The following is a 17,583-nucleotide window of genomic DNA, read 5'->3' as shown; positions in this document are numbered from 1 at the left end:
ACTGAAATCTACCCAGGGGCGGTCTAGCCATTTCGCCACCCCAAGCACGGCGGCACGCCACGAGGGGCGCTCTGCCGGTCGCCGGTCCCGCGGCTCCGGTGGACCTCCCGCAGACGTGCCTGCGGAGAGTCCGCTGGTCCCGCAGCTCCGTGGGTCCTCCCGCAGGCGTGCCTGCAGATGCTCCACCGAAGCCGCGGGACCAGCGGACCCTCCGCAGGCACGCCTGTGGGAGGTCCACAGGAGCCGCCTGCCGCCCTCCCGTGCTGGGGCCTGGAGCCGCCCCTTAATCTACCCTGTCTCCAAGACCCTTTCTACTCCCATCCAGCCGCATCTACACTAGGCGTTTGCAATCGTGCAGCTCCATCGGTGTAATTACATCGCTGCCAAAAAAACCAAACACCGAACATACACAGGCCTCTACGCTTTAAATGAGATGTACAATAAGTGACAATCAGCTTGTCTAGCAATTTATTTCCCATAACGCACTGTGCTATGCAATCACAGGTTACAGCAATCTGCAATTTTGCTGCAGCCTGTACTCCTTGCTGCACAGAACTTTCCCAAAGTCATTGTGAAATGGAAGGGTTCCTTTGGTTTAAAGGTAAATGCAAAGCTCCCAGTTCGGCATATCCATCTGGAGCAGTCTCACATGGCATCTTTTCAGTCCTGCTAATGGCACTCTGGTTTCATAATGGTTCTGAATAACATTTGACTGGAGTGAGTCTTTCTGGACATGCAACATTCCAGCTCACCACGTGCTCCAGGATCCTCTAAACTCAAGTCATGCAGATGATCTGGCAAATTTAATACAAGAATACAGGGCTTGATTTTTTTAAGCTAATTTTTAAACAGTATCTAAAACAGTATCACAACCCACGAATCTATTAAACTGATTTCTAGCTATTTTAGTAACTTGCAGCTCTGCAGCACAGGCTGCGGGGAGACTGAGCTTTGACTCCAGCCAGCAATTCTGGAGGAAAACAAAATTAAATGCATAATAAAACTTTGCAATCCATTCTTACATTCCCCAAAGGTCTGAGCTACATCAGATGCAGTTACAATAAAATGTAATTTAATCGGTTGTGCAAATAAAATCAGGAAAATCAGTTTAGTTTCTTTGTTCTTATTATCACAGATGCCTAGTGTGTATGTGAGTGTGATCAAGACCCTGACTAGTGACTATTGTCACAGTTTACAAGTAACTGCACTTGTACACCCCCTCCAGGGTCCCTCGAGGATACCCACTAAAAGATTTCTTGCTCCCAGGGTCACCTCTCTTGGGCAGAGACCCGCATCTCACTCCTTCCTGACAGTGGGGTTTTTAAGGGTGAACAGCTCCCTGGATTCCACTCTGACAAGCCAGATGGCCTAAATAGGCCAGTCCTTGCACTTTTCTTTCTCTCTGAAGGCTGTGACCAGTGTGGTTGCCAGGAGTTACAAGTTACCAAACAGCTCCTTCTCAGCAAGCACATTTAATCTTAAGGTAAAAGCATTACAAAGAAAACATATTAAGACAATAAAAGAACCTGCATGCCTGCTAAAAAGCTTACCATAGGTCACCCCCCACTCTAGCCTAGGGCTCTGGTAGCTGTCAGTCCTTCCAAATTCATAACTGGTCTTATGAGTTCATCCATCTTAGATCCAGAACCAGTACAGAAACTGGTCAGATCAGCCATTTCTTTACATAGCTGGGGCCTTTGATCTTGGCTTTCTGTAACAGGTAACCAGCAGACAATCACCCTCTCCTCAGAGCAGAGCTTCAAAAGGCTGGGGGTTTGCATAACCAGAGTGGGGGGATTTGCACTAACTTCTCGCTACAGATTTCCCAGGAAACCCACTTAACACTTATTGTCCCAAAAGTCCACATTTGCCTGGCACATTTTCAATATATTTAAACTCCCAGGTCTCACATCTGTCAAACCCCCACAGAGAGGTTATGTACAATGCTGGCCCATAATAATACATATACTTAATACAATAGGGCAATTTCCAGTAATATTCCTGAAAGACCTTATTTGTCACCACTATAACAACCTTCCAGCTACTCCCAGATAAAGGTTAGTTTGCAATCTTACAATCCACCAAGTAAGAAACAAGCATGTAGCTGTGCTGCCTCAGAAGCAGAGAGGAGCCTGAAACATGACTGAAAGTCACTGCATGCCCCCAGCTCACCTCCTGCCCAGATGTGCAGGAAGGAGACCCACTGCCCAGCAGTCACTGTTTTCTCCCCACACCTGCTCCACACTGATACATGGAATAAAGATAGCAAGCACAAGCGTTTAAAGAGTGCACTCCAAGGGTCACAACTGGGCCTTCACTTCACTGGTGGGGCCTTGTGCCTCTATGGCTTGAGCCTGCCAGGTGCACTGCACCCTCTGCTTCCATTGAAGGTTAGGGGAATTGAAGGTGCCCACTGCTTTTCAGAACTGAACGCTTGGTGGTGAAGCTGTTCAGTCCCTGCTAACAGTGGGGCCTCTATGCGCATGCATTCGGCTGGTTACTCAGCAGGTTTTCATTACCTTTTCAGGAGACTCTGCAACAGTCGCAGTTCTGCTTCAGTCCAGATACAGCAAACTCATCTTTTACCCTGCATGTGGTTGGGACACAGAGAGACTGTTGGTTTTTCAAAGGCAAAAGGAACTGATTTTTTTTCCCCACAGTACTAAACTAAAATGCACATTTTCCAGTGTTATATCTGATTTATAGCAAGACACCATAGAGGTGCATCCAAGTTCATGGAGGATAAGTCCACCTATGGCTACTAGCCAAGATGGTCAGGGACACAACCCCATGCGCTGGGTGTCTATAAATCTCTGATGGCCAGAAGCTGGAACTGGATGACAGGGGATGGATCACTTGATTATTGCCTGTTTTGTTCATTCCCTCTGAAGCATCTGACTCTGGCCACTGAGAGAAGACAGGATACTGGGCTAGATGGACCACTGGTCTGACTCAATATGGCCATTCTTTGGTCACCACCCTTAAAGGCAATGCAATTGTCCTGCATTTGAGAAATATGAAGCTAATGTATGGATTTTCTTTTAAGGAAAGATGGCGAAATCACTTGAGCCACAAAACACAAACATTTAACCACTTATCTGTCTTCAAATGACTTCAAGTAATGTTGTTTACTTAACAGAAGAATAGCAATTCAGGGCCCAGTCTTGCAGCCATTGAACTGCAATGGCCATTGTAATTGCAGAGCCATTGGCCATTATCTCTGAAAACGTGTGGCTATCGGGGGAGGCCCTGGACGATTGGAAAAAGGCAAATGTAGTGCCCATCTTTTAAAAAGGGAAGAAGGAGAATCCAGGGAAATACAAACTGGTCAGCCTCACCTCAGTCCCTGGAAAAATCATAGAGCTGGTCCTCAAGGAATCCATTTTGAAGCACTTGGAGGAGAGGAAGGTGATCAGAAACAGTCAACATGGATTCACCAAGGGCAAGGAATGCCTGACGAACCTAATTGCCTTCTATGATGAGATAACTGGCTCTGTGGATATGGGGAATTCTTGTCAGCAAGTTAAAAAAGTATGGATTGGATGAATGAACTATAAGATAGATAAAAAGCTGGTAGATCATCGGGCTCAACAAGTAGTGATCCATGGCTCGATGTCTAGTTGGCAGTCGGTATCAAGCAGAGTGCCCCAAGGGCCGGTCCTGGGGCCGGTTTTGTTCAACATCTTCATTAATGATCTGGATGATGGGATGGATTGCACCTTCAGCAAGTTCGCAGATTACACTGAGTTGGGGGGAGAGGTAGATACGCTGGAGGGTAGGGATAGGGTCCAGAGTGAACTCCTAATTGGAGGATTGGGCCAAAAGAAATCTGATGAGGTTCAACGAGGACAAGTGCAGAGTCCTGCACTTAGGACAGAAGAATCCCATGCACTGCTACAGGCTGGGGACCGACTGATTAAGCGGCAGTTCTCTAGAAAAGAACCTGGGGATTACAATGGACAAAAAGCTGATATGAGTCAACAGTGTACCCTTGTTGCCAAGAAGGAAGTGATTATTCCCCTCTATTCGGCACTGGTGAGGCCACATCTGGAGTATTGTGTCCAGTTTTGGGCCCCCACTATAGAAAGGATGTGGACAAATTGGAGAAAGACCAGCAGAGTGCAAAGAAAATGATTAGGGGGCTGGGGAACCTGACTTATTAGGACAGGCTGAGGGAACTGGGCTGCAGAAGAGAAGAGTGAGGGGGGATTTGATAGCAGCCTTCAACTACCTGAATGGGGGTGACAAAGAGAATGGAGCTTGGCTGTTCTCAGTGGTGGCAGATGACAGAACAAGAAGCAATGGTCTCAAGTTGCAGTGGGGGAGGTCTAGGTTGGATATTAGGAAAAACTATCTCACTAGGAGGGTGGTGAAGCACTGGAATGGGTTACCCAGGGAGCTGGTGGAATCTCCATCCTTAGAGGTTTTTAAGGCCCGGCTTGACAAAGCCCTGGCTGGGATGAGTTAGCTGGGGTTGGTCCTGCTTTGAGCAGGGGGTTGGACTAGACACCTCCTGAGGTCTCTTCCAACCCTAATCTTCTATGATTCTGTGAACTGGCTAACCGTTTGCCAAAGCGCTCACTGAACTCAGCATAAGCAGAACTGGGCCCTTAAATTTCAGGGTTTTTTAATTTTAAAAAAAGCAATAATTAGAACTGATTCACAACTAGTTTGCAGAGAATTTCCACTCTTTTTCTGCCCTACCCACGCCTCCCCCATGCAACACTGCAGAATGGCTCTGTCTCTGCTACAGGGGTGAAATAAACAGGTTAGCTGTGCTAGAGAAGGGAGCTGGTCTCCTGACAGCTACACGCCACACAGAAGCACACAGTTTCCTGGAGAGAAACCAGATAACAGTTACATATGGATTTTGCTCATTCTCACCCAACTTTTCATTTCTTGATTGCAGCTGGGATCGCCCCAAGAGAGGCTGTTCTGGTGGTATTGCTGTCTGGGAGTGGAAGCATCAGGAATCTCATGAGACGGCCTTTCTTTCCCCATGTTGTTGGAGGTCTAATGGTTAGCCAAACTCGGAGCCTTTGGGGATTCACCCACCACCAGTAATCATGCAGGGCCCACAAACAACTTTGCATGGCAACTCATAGGAAAGTTCCTTGTATTCAGAAATGGTTTTGCTGCATCAGACTCCAAAAAGGAGAGCTCAGTGCATTGGTAACCATCTGGAAAGCCAAGTCAGCACACTGGCTGCATGTAAAACTGTCACTGCACTTATGCTACACACACATGTCCCATCACAACTGCTGCTGTTTTGGTTTTTAACAGGACAAATGGAGAATATGCCGCAAAGTCACTTCACAATGATTTTTCCATTTCCAGCATTTGCTGTAAGTAAGCCTGATGAGCCCTGGATTTGAATCCTTTGATGAAATCCCTGCGCCAGCAGTAAAAATGACAGTGCAAGTGCCGCGTAAATACAGACCTTGCAGATGTCGGGGAGGGGCAAATCCCCATTATGCTGCACCTTGTGCACTCATTTATGTCAGTGCAAAGCAGGGCCGTCCAGAGGATTCCAGGGGCCTGGGGTCTTCGGCGGCAGGGGGCCCCGCCACGGTCTTCGGGGCACTTCCGCGGCGGGTCCCGGAATGGAAGGGCCCCCCACCGCCGAATTGCCGCCGAAGCGGGACCCACCGCCGAAGTACAGCCAGGTCTTCGGCAGTAATTCGGTGGCAGGGAGGTCTCACCGTGGGTCTTCGGGGCACTTCCGCGGCAGGTCCCAGAACGGAAGGGCCCCCCTGCCGGCGAATTACCGCCGAAGACCTGGCTGTTCTTCGGGGGCGGGTCCCACTTCGGCAGCAATTTGGCGGTGGGGGGGTCCTTCCGCTCGGAGCGGAAGAAGCTCCGGGGGCCCAGGCCCCTCAAGAGTTTTCCGGGCCCCCTGGAGCGAGTGAAGGACCCCGCTCCAGGGGCTCTGAAAAACTCTCGTGGGGGGCCCCTACGGGGACCGGGACCTGGGGCAAATTGCCCCTCTTGCCCCCCCCTCTGGGTGGCCCTGGTGCAAAGAGCCTCTAAATAAGACTAGTAGCATTTTTTAATTACTTTGTGGTACTGTAAGGGTCTATTTGCAAAAAAACCCACATCGATTTGCATTTAATTACATTACCATCCTTTAATTTTTTAGTAATTGAGTCCCATAATCGGGCTACGGCATTATCTTGCCTAGGACTGAGGTCAGACTGACAGGTCTATAATTACCTTGCTTCATCCCGTTGGCCCTTTTTGGCACAAGTTTAGCTTTCTTCCAGTCTTCTGGAACTTTCCCAGTGTCCCAAAACGTATTGAAAATCAATATTAATGGTCCAGCAAGCTCCTCAGCCAGCTCTTTAAAAATGCTTGGCTTCAATTTAGCTAATTTTAAAATATTTGACTTTAGTACCTATGGTTTAACAGCTTCCAAGTATTATCATCATCATATATCATCTGTTTTCCCCCAAATTCAGAACAGCAATATTTATTGACTTCTTCTGCCTTATTATCGATAATTATACCGTTTACATCTAGCAATGGACTAATGCCATTATCAGGAGTCTTTTTGTTCCTGATATATTTTAAAAATTTCTTATTATCCTTAACTCTGCTGGCCATAGATTTCGCCTTGTGTCCCTTTGCTTCCCTTATCAAGCTGAGTGGCCTGGTGAGAGTCGAGAAGCAGAAAGGACCCCAGAGCACACCTTCACTTAGACCAGGGCTTAGGAAGCCAATGTGCCCTGTAGCTGGTATGGGGTGTATGAGCAAAATGGGAGTGGTCCCGCAACAGTGAGTGTGAGCTCATCAGGGTGACAGGGTTCCATTTTCAAATCTGCATTCCCATAAACAAATGATGAAAATGATAAAAAATGCAAATTGGTCTGTGGAGAGGGGGCAAAGAGAGGAAAGAGGAGTTAATTTACGTGAGAATTATAAGTGCCCTCAAGCATGTTAAAGAGGCGATTTGGATGAAATGCCATTATGCAGTTCTGGGCTCACCACTTTGGAAACAACTTATGGAGATGCAAGGCCCTCTCGCACTCAGTGTATGGGTGGGGTTTTTTCCCTTTTATAATTTAATAGGCACCGTCCGTTTCATACCGTATTTCCGAAGACCAATCAGTAAAGGATCATAAAATACTTGCAACTGACAAAACAAATGAGCATCTTTAATGGCAGCGCTGGGAGCTGGTGCCCAACACTAGAGTGACAGCTCAGCACTCTTGTCTCTTAGACATTTCATCCTTTGACCTCATCAGCAGCTTTGCTCCCACCCTGCTCACTGCAATGAGACTGGAGGATTATTTCACTCTGCATTTTCCTGATTCACTTAAATGATTTGAAGTAGCATGTGTAGTTTATTTGGTTCTGCTGACATTGCTGCAAAAACAAATGCTAAGGCAGGAAGGGCTGTATATGATTTTTTTCCTTTCTCAATTGCATAAAGTATTATTAAGGGGGGAAATGATCTTCAAACAAGCTCCTACATGCCACCTAGTGGAAGGAAAGAATTTCTAATCCTCTCCTAGATCTGCATTAAACTTTATCACTCCCTGCTGCTTGTGTTACTCTTGAAAAAAGAAGTACATTCGCTGTTCATGGAAATCAACACTGAGCTTTATCTACAGGGCATTCCCTTGCATTACTCCACATTGACTTAATTCTCCCATTCCCTCCATAGCCCTGAAACTGTACCCCTGTTCAAGGTGTCTATTCCTGACCCCCACCCCCACCCTATAAAGTCTCTTAACAGGAATTACATATGCTTTCTGAGGATGGTGGTAAAAGGGGAAAAAATGCACCCTCCGTTTTGAGGTGTGGTGATTTGCTTCTAAATGGTTCCTTTTTTGAGTTTTTTTTTTTGTTTTGTTTGTTTGCTTGCTTGTTTCCAGTCCTGGCTTTGGGTTTGATAAATGGCAGAGCAGAGCAGAGGTTAATCTGAATTCCATAATTCTTGCTATTCAGCAGCGAAAATGCCAAGTCCGCCACTGTGCATCTGGATAAAATCCCCCAGTGCCTTCCTGCCTCCTACAGGCCTGGCCTGGAAAACACATGTGAGCCCCAGAGTTCTGCAGCATGGCTTGTAGCTTCAAGATGGAGCCTGCAGAGAGTAACACTCCCTCTTCACCTGCGTAGCAGCCACTTGTGGTTGTTACCGTTCTCATGGCATGGTTCCGAGGAGTAGTGTTATGGCCAAATTCCAACTCACGTAATTATATTCTGCTGACTTAAATTCCCCCTGCAGATATAGCCTTCTTAATTTCCTGTCCTAAACTGTAAGGTAGTGTTGCTGTGTGTTGTTAAACAGCTGCCATGCGCTACCCCAGAGGGGGTTGTATTTCAGTGATGAGTGGAAGTAAATTATACTCTGTGTAGTTTATACAGCGCACAAAAGGGGCGGGCGGGGGGGGTTAAATTAGAATATTAATTTATTTCTCTGCTCCATATTATGCAGCTTGGGTACAGCCTTCAGTTTCCAGGTAAGCGTCTGGCATCTCTCGCATCTGGCCAAAGTCTGGGCAACACAAAGCGACCTTCGCCATTAGAAAGCAAGGTCTTTTCCAGACTGTCAGCCCAGCTCAGCACCCAAAGGGTTAATGACCCAACTGCAAGGTGTTCTCTTTGCAAACTTGGTATGTCTGTAAAGCAACTGTTGCCAGTTTTATGGGGAGGGCTGGGGGAGGGCGGGGGGAGCTGGGAATAGAATTTTCTTTATGGCTTTGACAGGAACTCCCCTCATGGTATAATTATGGATGTGAAAAGCCTGTATGTAATGAAGACCAGATGCTGTGTTAAAACACACACACACACACACAAATATTAGGCCCTTCTGAGGCCCGAGGAGGGAGTCAGGAAGGGCTCATGGAACCAATCCTCCCGCGAACAATCGTGTCAGATTTTCCAGAGCAGCTACAATGAAGGCAACATGAATGCAAAGTACCTGAGGAGTCTCTCACACACAGGGGGCAGATTCAAAGCATGCTGGGAGGATGTAGCTGCTCAGCCTCCATTGCCCTTAACGGGAGTTATATGGTAACCATCTGGATTAAATACAAATGTATATTGGCTGGAAGGAAGGGCCTGCATGAGAGAACAATAGCGGCCTTCAACAGTGTGAGAGCTGAGCTGGTGGGGGGAGACTTTGCTACTGACGCCTCTCGTTTCAACTCCTCCCCTCATGTCCTCCAGGAAGCTCGCCCCCTATTTGTCTCTGCCTCCTACACCCTCAAACCTACTTCAGGGCGCCCTTGGCCTGTGGTGAAAGGTGTGTGCAGCTGTCTCTGGAAACTGTCAACACTGCTCCTTGTTTTGTCCACAGATCTCACGAGGGATCAACATGCTCAGGTGGTTACACTTGCTGCTGTTGCAGCTCCCCAGCCAGCCTAGGCCAAGCAGACCTTGGCAGCTTTGGTCAGGGCTAGCCAGATGTATTTTAAGGCCTCCATCAAGCTCCCCTTCTCATTCCTTCAGCTACCAGGCCCTCTCCACTTTGCGCTCTACTGTCAGGCCTGCTTCCCAGTCATGTGTTAGTCTTTCCTCCAGGACTGCTCTAGGTCCCTCTTTCTTCCCTCGTTGGGCATTTCCTTCCTCAGCAAGTCCAATTCCTTTTCTCTCTCTTATATGCCTGGCTCCTCTTCCCCACACGCTCTGTGTCTCCCCCTTGTACAGGGTCACCATTCTAGGGATTTCCCCTCATTCTCTTATGACCCGATACACTCCCTGTCATGGAGACCTTGCCATCATCAGCTTGGTCAGGCCCTTCATAATTATGCTCCTCATATATCCTCTGATGGCTTATGTCACCACTCAATCCAGCCTCTGTAGTTAGTTGGGCAGGGAGTGAACTATCAACCCACTTCTACTTAGATGAATAGGGGGACAATGTTTCATAAAAATCTTAAACCTCCAGAGGCTTCAGTTTGTTTATGAAATTTTCTGTCCAAAATTATTCTACCCATCTGAATACCACTACTATTATTATTATCATGTTTGTTTTAAGGTAGCACCTTAGGTGCCAACCAAGATTGGGGCCGCGTTGTGCTAGATACTCTCCAAACACATGCGGAGAGAAAGTACCTGCTCAAATTACGTAAAACCTGAATAAACAAAGGGTAGGAGGGGAAACAACAGAGCCAGGAAATAGAGGCCAGATCCCCTGACCGAAAGGCTAGTATTCTCATCCGCTAGATCACGCTGCCTCTCTGAATGGCTTGTGTTTTGAATTAGCTATACTGCATGCCATTTTAAGGGATGTGAAGCACAGACCAATGTTTGCATGCACCCTTCACTGCTCTGTGGCCTCAGACACTTTCAGACAATCTGACCATTTTTTAATAAGTGACAGATCAGGTCCTGATTTTGCTTCGATGGAGAGGGATGGCATGCACCAAGGCAGTAGCCTGGACCGTGGCTTTTCTTCTCCAGTCCTGTATACTGTTCCTTGGGCTTGATTTCCCCCCACCCTGCTCCTTGTGCAGATGGCTGGGGATTGGAAACAAAAGAAGCCCTGTACGGAGCAGTGACAGGCTGCAGCCAGAGCACTGTGGGCAGTTTTGTTACCTCATTTCTGTGAATAGCTTCTGTTCATAATAAAGGGTTTAGCTTGGCAGCAGTCTGCTTGTCAGTCAGGTGTTACAGCCGACACCTGGGTGAAGTGGGAGGGAAATGCATTCTACACTGACTGTGGACAGGGGAATGGAGACCTCAGCCTATAGGCCCCAGTTCATTCCTCCATTTACCATCCCTTGGAGCAACTGGGGGTTGATTTATCACCTGGCACAAACTGGAGCAGCCTTGAAGGCTACCCTAACCTGGCTTCAGTGGCCCTACAGGGCATTGCACCAGTGCAGAATAGCCACTATGTAGCAATCCTCAGTCATACCTCTTCCCTTCCCTGGCTTGCCTTAACATGCCCTCAGCACACCCTATGTGCCAAAGTGATACCTTCAAGGGAGGCTTCCAGTTGTGGAGGTTATTTTCTGGGGGTCCTTATGGCTGCTTTGCAGCTCCTTTACTCCAGCTTTGCCTGTGTAATGAGGGGGATTGCAGCGTAAGTCTTTCTGACCAACACTACCTTTCCTATGGCAGGGCCTTGACAGTCTAAGAACCAGCATCCTCGTCTCCCTTCATTGAGGGAATGGAGAGCCACAGTTCAGGTTACAGCCACGTGTCACAGGCCCATTTGGTTGCTCCAACTGTTTTGCCAGCATGTGGGGCTGCTGTTACTGTTTAGTAATAGTGCTGAGTGCTGGAGAGTTCAAAAGGACACCCTTTGTCCAGCAATGCAGCTCAGAGGGCTGTCAGCTGCAGCTCTGGTTTGTGGGCCGCTAGGTGAACATAGGAATACTAGACCTTATCTGCTTAACACAAGCTTTCTTTGCTGTCCCATCCTCCAGCCCAAAGACAGGGAGGTGAAGACATGCTATTTCCAGTGGAAAAATCTTTGCAATTTATTCGTTTCTTTTCAGGGGGAAAGCCACACCAAACACTGCACCAACACAACACCAGTCACTCCAATTCATTTCACTGGAACTGACTGGTGTTCTCCAGGACAAGAGTAGAGCCTCGGCAGTGTAAATGCAAACCCCAGAAAATAAACTATCTGTGAAAGGCTTTGGTCCCACCTTTGGCATTTCATTGTCTTTTGCTTGGATCCACATTCGACAGCCAGAAATTGCATTCTGCCTCCTTAAATTTGCCCGGTAGTTTCAAACTGGGTATGGTATGCTTTTTTCAGACACTTCCAGTCCTAAACTGCTGTGGAATGTTGCAGTGAGCTGTTAAAATATTGTCTCCTCTCCAACCCCACCCCAAAGGTGGCTGCATTTCAATGGTGGGCAAAAGAATGCTCTCCAGGGGGGATAGCTCAGTGGTTTGCACATTGGCCTGCTTAAACCCAGGGTTGTGAGATCAATCGTTGAGGGGGGCCATTTAGGGAACTGGGGCAAAAATCTGCCTGGGGATTGGTCCTGCTTTGAGCAGGGGGTTGGACTAGATGACCTCCTAAGGTCTCTTCCAATCCTGATATTCTATGATTCTATAACAATGAGGTAGTATAGCTTGTAACACAGTTTAGGGCCCATTTGAAGGAAAGGTGCTGTCAAAATGTTAGAACATTGTAAGCTCTTTCTGCCTCTAGCTATGCAGGTTTCTATATTCCATTCATCGTCTGTGTTTCTGCTCAAGTGATGTAACAAGAGGTGTCACCACTGTCTTATTATACAGCAAATGCAAATTATCTATCTAATTAAATGTATCACTAACAATTTTGATCCAGCGTGTTAAGTGTAGCTATAACTTTGCAGCCTGAGCTACCTGATGCACCCTCTCTCTGGTGGAAGACACACTGAGCATATGCTGCAACCATCACTAGGCCCTGCCTTTGTGAGCTGATGAGAAACAGAGCCATCGCTGGATGGACAGATCACCATAACCGATGGAATGCAGGGAATTTTCCAGGGCTCCTGCAAACTTTTACAGGCCTGTTTTATGGGAAGCTAACTGTCATGTGGAGCTGAAAAACAGGTGCAGTGGAAGTGGCATTCCTCCACTGGGTATGGTGTATGGAAGAGTGACCTCTTCCCTTCCCCGTGTCTGCTGCTATCCATGATTCCCATCATGCACAGTGTGTCATTTCCCATGAGTTCCTGCCATCTGCCATGATTTATAGAAAATGGGCAGTGATTAATAGCCCAGTCAATGCCAAGTGAAGCCATTTTCTTTCATTTACCTGCTCCCTGACCTCCCTCTGCAGTCGCAGACAGGAGCTGAAAAAGTGTATTAATCATGCACTTAAAACATATTTAAAAGGGGAGATTGGCTTGGAGCACAGTCTTTCTAATGGACTCATTTTCTGCAGAGGATGTATACTAATTGCCAGATAAAACAAACGGGCTCTTTGTAATGTAAACCAGTCATTGGAATACTTCTTGTTTGGTCCTTAAATGATATTCAAGATCCCAGCGCTCCCTGGGACTGTGTAATCTATTTTGAACCAAAAGTAAAAGAGCGAGAGGCTGTCAAATAGAGAGGGGGGTGGGAAATAATCTGGTGGGTTTTTAAAGGAGGAAACACACAGCATCAACTGAGATGCCTGGATACCGCATAACGTACAAGCCTGGACTAGAGCATATTCATACATAACCTGGCACCTTAATGGATAAAGCCCCTCGCCCCTGGTTCAAGAACAGCCTATCGCTGGAGGCAGATACAGCGTGATGGTGCGACCTTTCATGTGCATAGGATGGGTGGGTAAGAGCCAGGGTCATCTTCTATTGACTGTCAGTTCTTTCTGAGTGTTTCGATTAAGTCGCCTTCTGGTAGGGGGTCCGGCAATGGGACTATGAAAGCCTCAATACTCCTCCTTTAGCTCCAGTGGCAGAGGCCCCATGATTTTGGAGCAAAAGGTCTTGAGTTCTATTATCATGACTGCAGCTCCTAGAGATTGGAGCCCTGTTGTGCTAGGCACTGTACATATCCACGGTAAGAGAGAGAGGCTCTGCTTTGAAGAGCTTTAGAGTCTCTATTGACAAGGTGCAGGAGGGGCACAGAGGCAATGACTTTCCCAAGACAAACAGGTCGGTAGTACAGCTCCTGCATCCCAATCCAGCGGACCGCACTCTCTCCCCCTCGGTATGTAGTTGTCCATCATGATGTGCGTATGCCAGCAGTCTCAGCTCATTAACATTCTCTGCATGTCACCAAATCCTTCTGTACTGTACATTTTAACACAGCACCTGATTGACTCACAGCTTTAATTTCTTTCCTGATATATGTATATTGACTTCCTAACACACAGAAGAGTTTGGCCCATCCTTCTTTGTGATGACCCCAGGGTCAACCCAGATCAGACACTAAGTAGCTCCAGTGCCATTAGTCTTTCAACTACAGTCATTGGAGGGGGAGATTTTAAGCTATGACCATCTACAGATTATCTGGCCTGTGAATGAATAGAGGGGTTTGGATCTAATTCTTTGCTTGCCAGTCATGTCTCTTTCAAGAAGACTAACATTCACCTAACAAAGTGAAGACAAGTTTCTCAGAGGCTCTCTCATCCTAAGCTGGTGGAAGATGCCTACTGGGGATGTAACAGCCAGGTCTGGGGAAGCTATGGAGGCTCTGTGTGGTTAGTTCACTGTTTGGGACAATCTTCATTGTTGTCTCCATTGCTGGATTTGGGATATTGATGAATTCACCTTCAACAAAGTGAAGTAAGTTTTGTTCTTGCCGATGTACTGTTCTTCAGCTCAGAACAGCCAAACTACATGCAGCCTAAATGCAATAGGTGCTGGTTGGCTGGCAGGACAAGTTATTGGCCTTACAGATGACTACGGCTGCTTATTTTACACTAAATTAAAGAACCTTTCCTTACAGCTGCAGATTCCCTGGGGCAGGGGCCATCTTTTTGTTCTGTGTTTGTACAGTGCCAAGCACAGCAGGGTCTTGCCCTCTGTCTGCCGCAATACTAAAGATAATAAATGCTAATAATTGATTGGCCTTTTCTTGTAGCCGTGGAGTGTAGTCTCCCTAATATGAGCATTTTTAAAAGAGAAAAAGCGTATCTTCACGGATAGATTTCAAACACGTGGGATCTTTGGACCAGAGGAGGTTGTTTACACGTAATTTAAAGAGGCCCTACTGCAAAGTCCAGATCTGGAGTCTGAGCCCTTAAGATCTGATGTGTTCAGATCTGGGTTTTGTTTCAGGCCCATCTCGCATTGTTACATATTAACTGGGGCTTGGACTTTGATGGTGATGGACTTTCATAAATGGTTACAATTTGCAGGGAAACTGCAATCTCCGGGCTGCTAGAAAAGGACCTTGTGAAGGTATCAGAGAGGGGCTATTTTACACTATGTCAGGGATCGGAGCAATCTGTCTGTCAGCCAAAACGAAGGTGTTGTGGTGGCAGATGATTAAGTTTCTATAAATCTGAAGGTTAAAAAGTGAGTTAATTTTTTCAGATGGAAAATCCTTGAAAATGCCATAGAGATGATTCATGTCAGCTTTAACTCTAGAGAGCAAGGTACCTTTGGAATATGAGAAATACCCAGGCAGAGGTAAGTTTAAGAATTATTGCTGTATCAGTGTCGGAGCTCAGGCTTTTTTGAAGGCTGTTGTACAAAACAGAGGATGAAAATGCTCCAGCTAAAGAACATGGCACTTCTACAGATGGGTCTACACTGAGAAATTAGGTTCAGGGTTCCAATTCAACCATTCTCAAAGTTGGAGTGGGCTCAGACTCACTGCTCTTGATTTGATTCCAAGTTGACTCAGAACAAAAACTCTACTAAAATGGCCAAGCTGCACATCAGCCTCACTAAAATTATGCAGAGTCAAACACTGCATGTGATTTTGGCTCCAAATTATTCACTGGAGGGGTTTGTAAACCTCTCAATGTGCAGTGCTGAGCAAAGGCAGATTACAGGTTTGTGGGGCCCTGGGCCAGAGCAAGTGGGATCCCCTCCACCCCCCTTCCACCTGCAGTCCCCCCTGCCACCCCCAGCACTCCTGCTGGGGGCGGGGCACAGGGGCTTCCCCCACTCCCCATCAAGGGCGCCGGGCAGGCAGGGGGAGTGGAGCAAGCCCCCACACCCCAACTCCACTCCCCATCAGGAGCACCGGCGGGCAGGGCCTGGGGGGGGGGGATGGAGTGCCAATTTTTCCAGGGCCCCCCCAATTGGCCAGGGCCTGTGGGCACAGTGGCCCAGTGGCTAATCCACCACTCTGTCTGAGGTTTGGCTTTTGTAACACACCCATCACCTTTTGGGTTGCAATCCAGACCAGTGAGAGGTGGTGTCATCACTTCTCCTGTAACCCTAAGTGCCTTAAAATGCTCTGCTGCTGTAGCTCCCTGTCCAGACATTGCTAGCCAGCATATAAGCATGCACTGAGTGTCTGTGTATTACGCATTCGTGGTTCAGCAACTGACTCCAGCAGCCTGCTTGCTACCCCACAGCCACACTCTGGTCTCCACCATCCTTGGTTACTACTAGCCAAGTGACCCCAACACACCCCCAGTCCTGAATTTCCCCCAACCCATCTGCCCGGAAGTGTCCAGCCCTCTCCTGGAACACTCAGAGAAGTAAACAAGGTTATTTTGTTCCTTTAAAGAGACAAAAGTGCATTGTAGCTTATTAACTTACCTGGGGTCAATGCACTCTTCCCTTCAAGTGCAGCACTGAGATGGTAAAAATAAAATAAGTTGATTAACAGAGAACATCGGTTAAGTGATACCACGTAGAAGGAATAAAGTTAGAAAGGGTTATGAACAAACAAAAGTAAAAATACACTTTCTAATGGCTGAAACCTAACTTAACAAGCTACAATCTTGATTAAAGGTAGTTTCCTTGCCAGTCTTCCATTCTTGGAGACTTTAACCAAGGGGGCTGAAGGACCCATCTTTCTCCGATTGCAAGAGCTCTGGCCCCTTGTGTCTGCCCAGTGATGGATGACAAGATGGCTTCTTCTCTCTCCTTATATCTCCCCAAACTCACTGGTTTGTCCCCACACTCAGGATGACCTCATGCTGTTCTTCCTTTCCTGTGATTTCCCATCCCCCTGCTGATTCGTACAAAAATGGAGATTCCATTGTTTTTGGTCACACCTTGCTTCAGTTCATTGGAGACAGGTAGGTAGCTGACATCCCTCCTGTCTGGGAGAAAACCTGTTTCTCCCTGTGTTTGGTCACAGACTTTAAGGCACAATATCAGCGAGTATTCATAATGCCTCAGAGTGTTAATACATACACTGGTAATTGAATCACTGTGAAGTGTGTCATTAGCTTTTATAAAAGACCTTACTTGATACTCTTTTATAGTACAGTAACATTGTATACACTCAAGTGATTCAATTACTTACCATTTGAGGTTCAGACACCCGGAAGAGGCTTGCTCCCCCACTTGCTAGGCTGATGGCTTTGTTCACCTTTTATGTAAATATGCCTTTATTGTCTCCGCCTGCCAAGTAAACACACATTCTTTTGCCTTGGGCTTTTGCATTGCTTGCCAAACACATTTTAAGAACATATGGATATGTGTGAGAACTAACTCTTAGTACACACATCACTCAAGATGATTAGTTTTCTAACGGATCTCTTACATGACTCCTTTCTGATATAGATACAGTGTGTCAGGTGTAGTGCAGTGTTTCTCAAACTGGGGCCGTCGCTTGTGTAGGGAAAGCCACTGACGGCCGGGCTGGTTTGTTTACCTGCCCTGTCTGCAGGTCTGGCTGATCACAGCTCCCACTGGCCGCGGTTCGCCGCTCTAGGCCAATGGGGGCTGCTGGAAGCGGCGCAGGCCAAGGGACGTACTGTCCGACACTTCCAGCAGCTCCCATTGGCCTGGAGCAGCGAACCGCGGCCAGTGGGAGCCGCGATCAGCCAGACCTGCGGACGGGGCAAGTAAACAAACCGGCCTGGCCCGCCAGGGGCTTTCCCTACATTAGCGGTGGCCCCACTTTGAGAAACACCGGTGTAGTGAGTATGTCAGGTCTGACAAGAACTGGCGCCATAGAATAGTGAACCACACATGGGCTTCTGTGTCTCAATCCCAAAATCGGGTGATTTTTCTTAGAGTGTTGAGGTGAGTAGTGTGC

General features: G+C 47.3%; 1 long non-coding RNA gene across 1 annotated transcript; it reads right to left on the bottom strand.

Annotated features, from left to right (window-relative positions):
* Positions 1-538: 538 nt before the first annotated feature.
* LOC120375161 lies at positions 539-16,946 on the bottom strand. The gene is made up of 4 exons (XR_005586477.1): positions 16,846-16,946; positions 16,131-16,165; positions 2,520-2,587; positions 539-794 (listed from the first exon to the last, which is right to left on the bottom strand). It is a non-coding gene; the product is annotated as an uncharacterized LOC120375161 (long non-coding RNA).
* Positions 16,947-17,583: the final 637 nt, after the last annotated feature.

The sequence above is a fragment of the Mauremys reevesii genome, linkage group 11 (assembly GCF_016161935.1).
Source record: "Mauremys reevesii isolate NIE-2019 linkage group 11, ASM1616193v1, whole genome shotgun sequence".
Lineage (NCBI taxonomy): Eukaryota > Metazoa > Chordata > Testudines > Geoemydidae > Mauremys > Mauremys reevesii.
The sequence above is the reverse complement of the archived record's forward strand: the minus strand, read 5'-3'. Positions and strand labels throughout refer to the sequence as shown.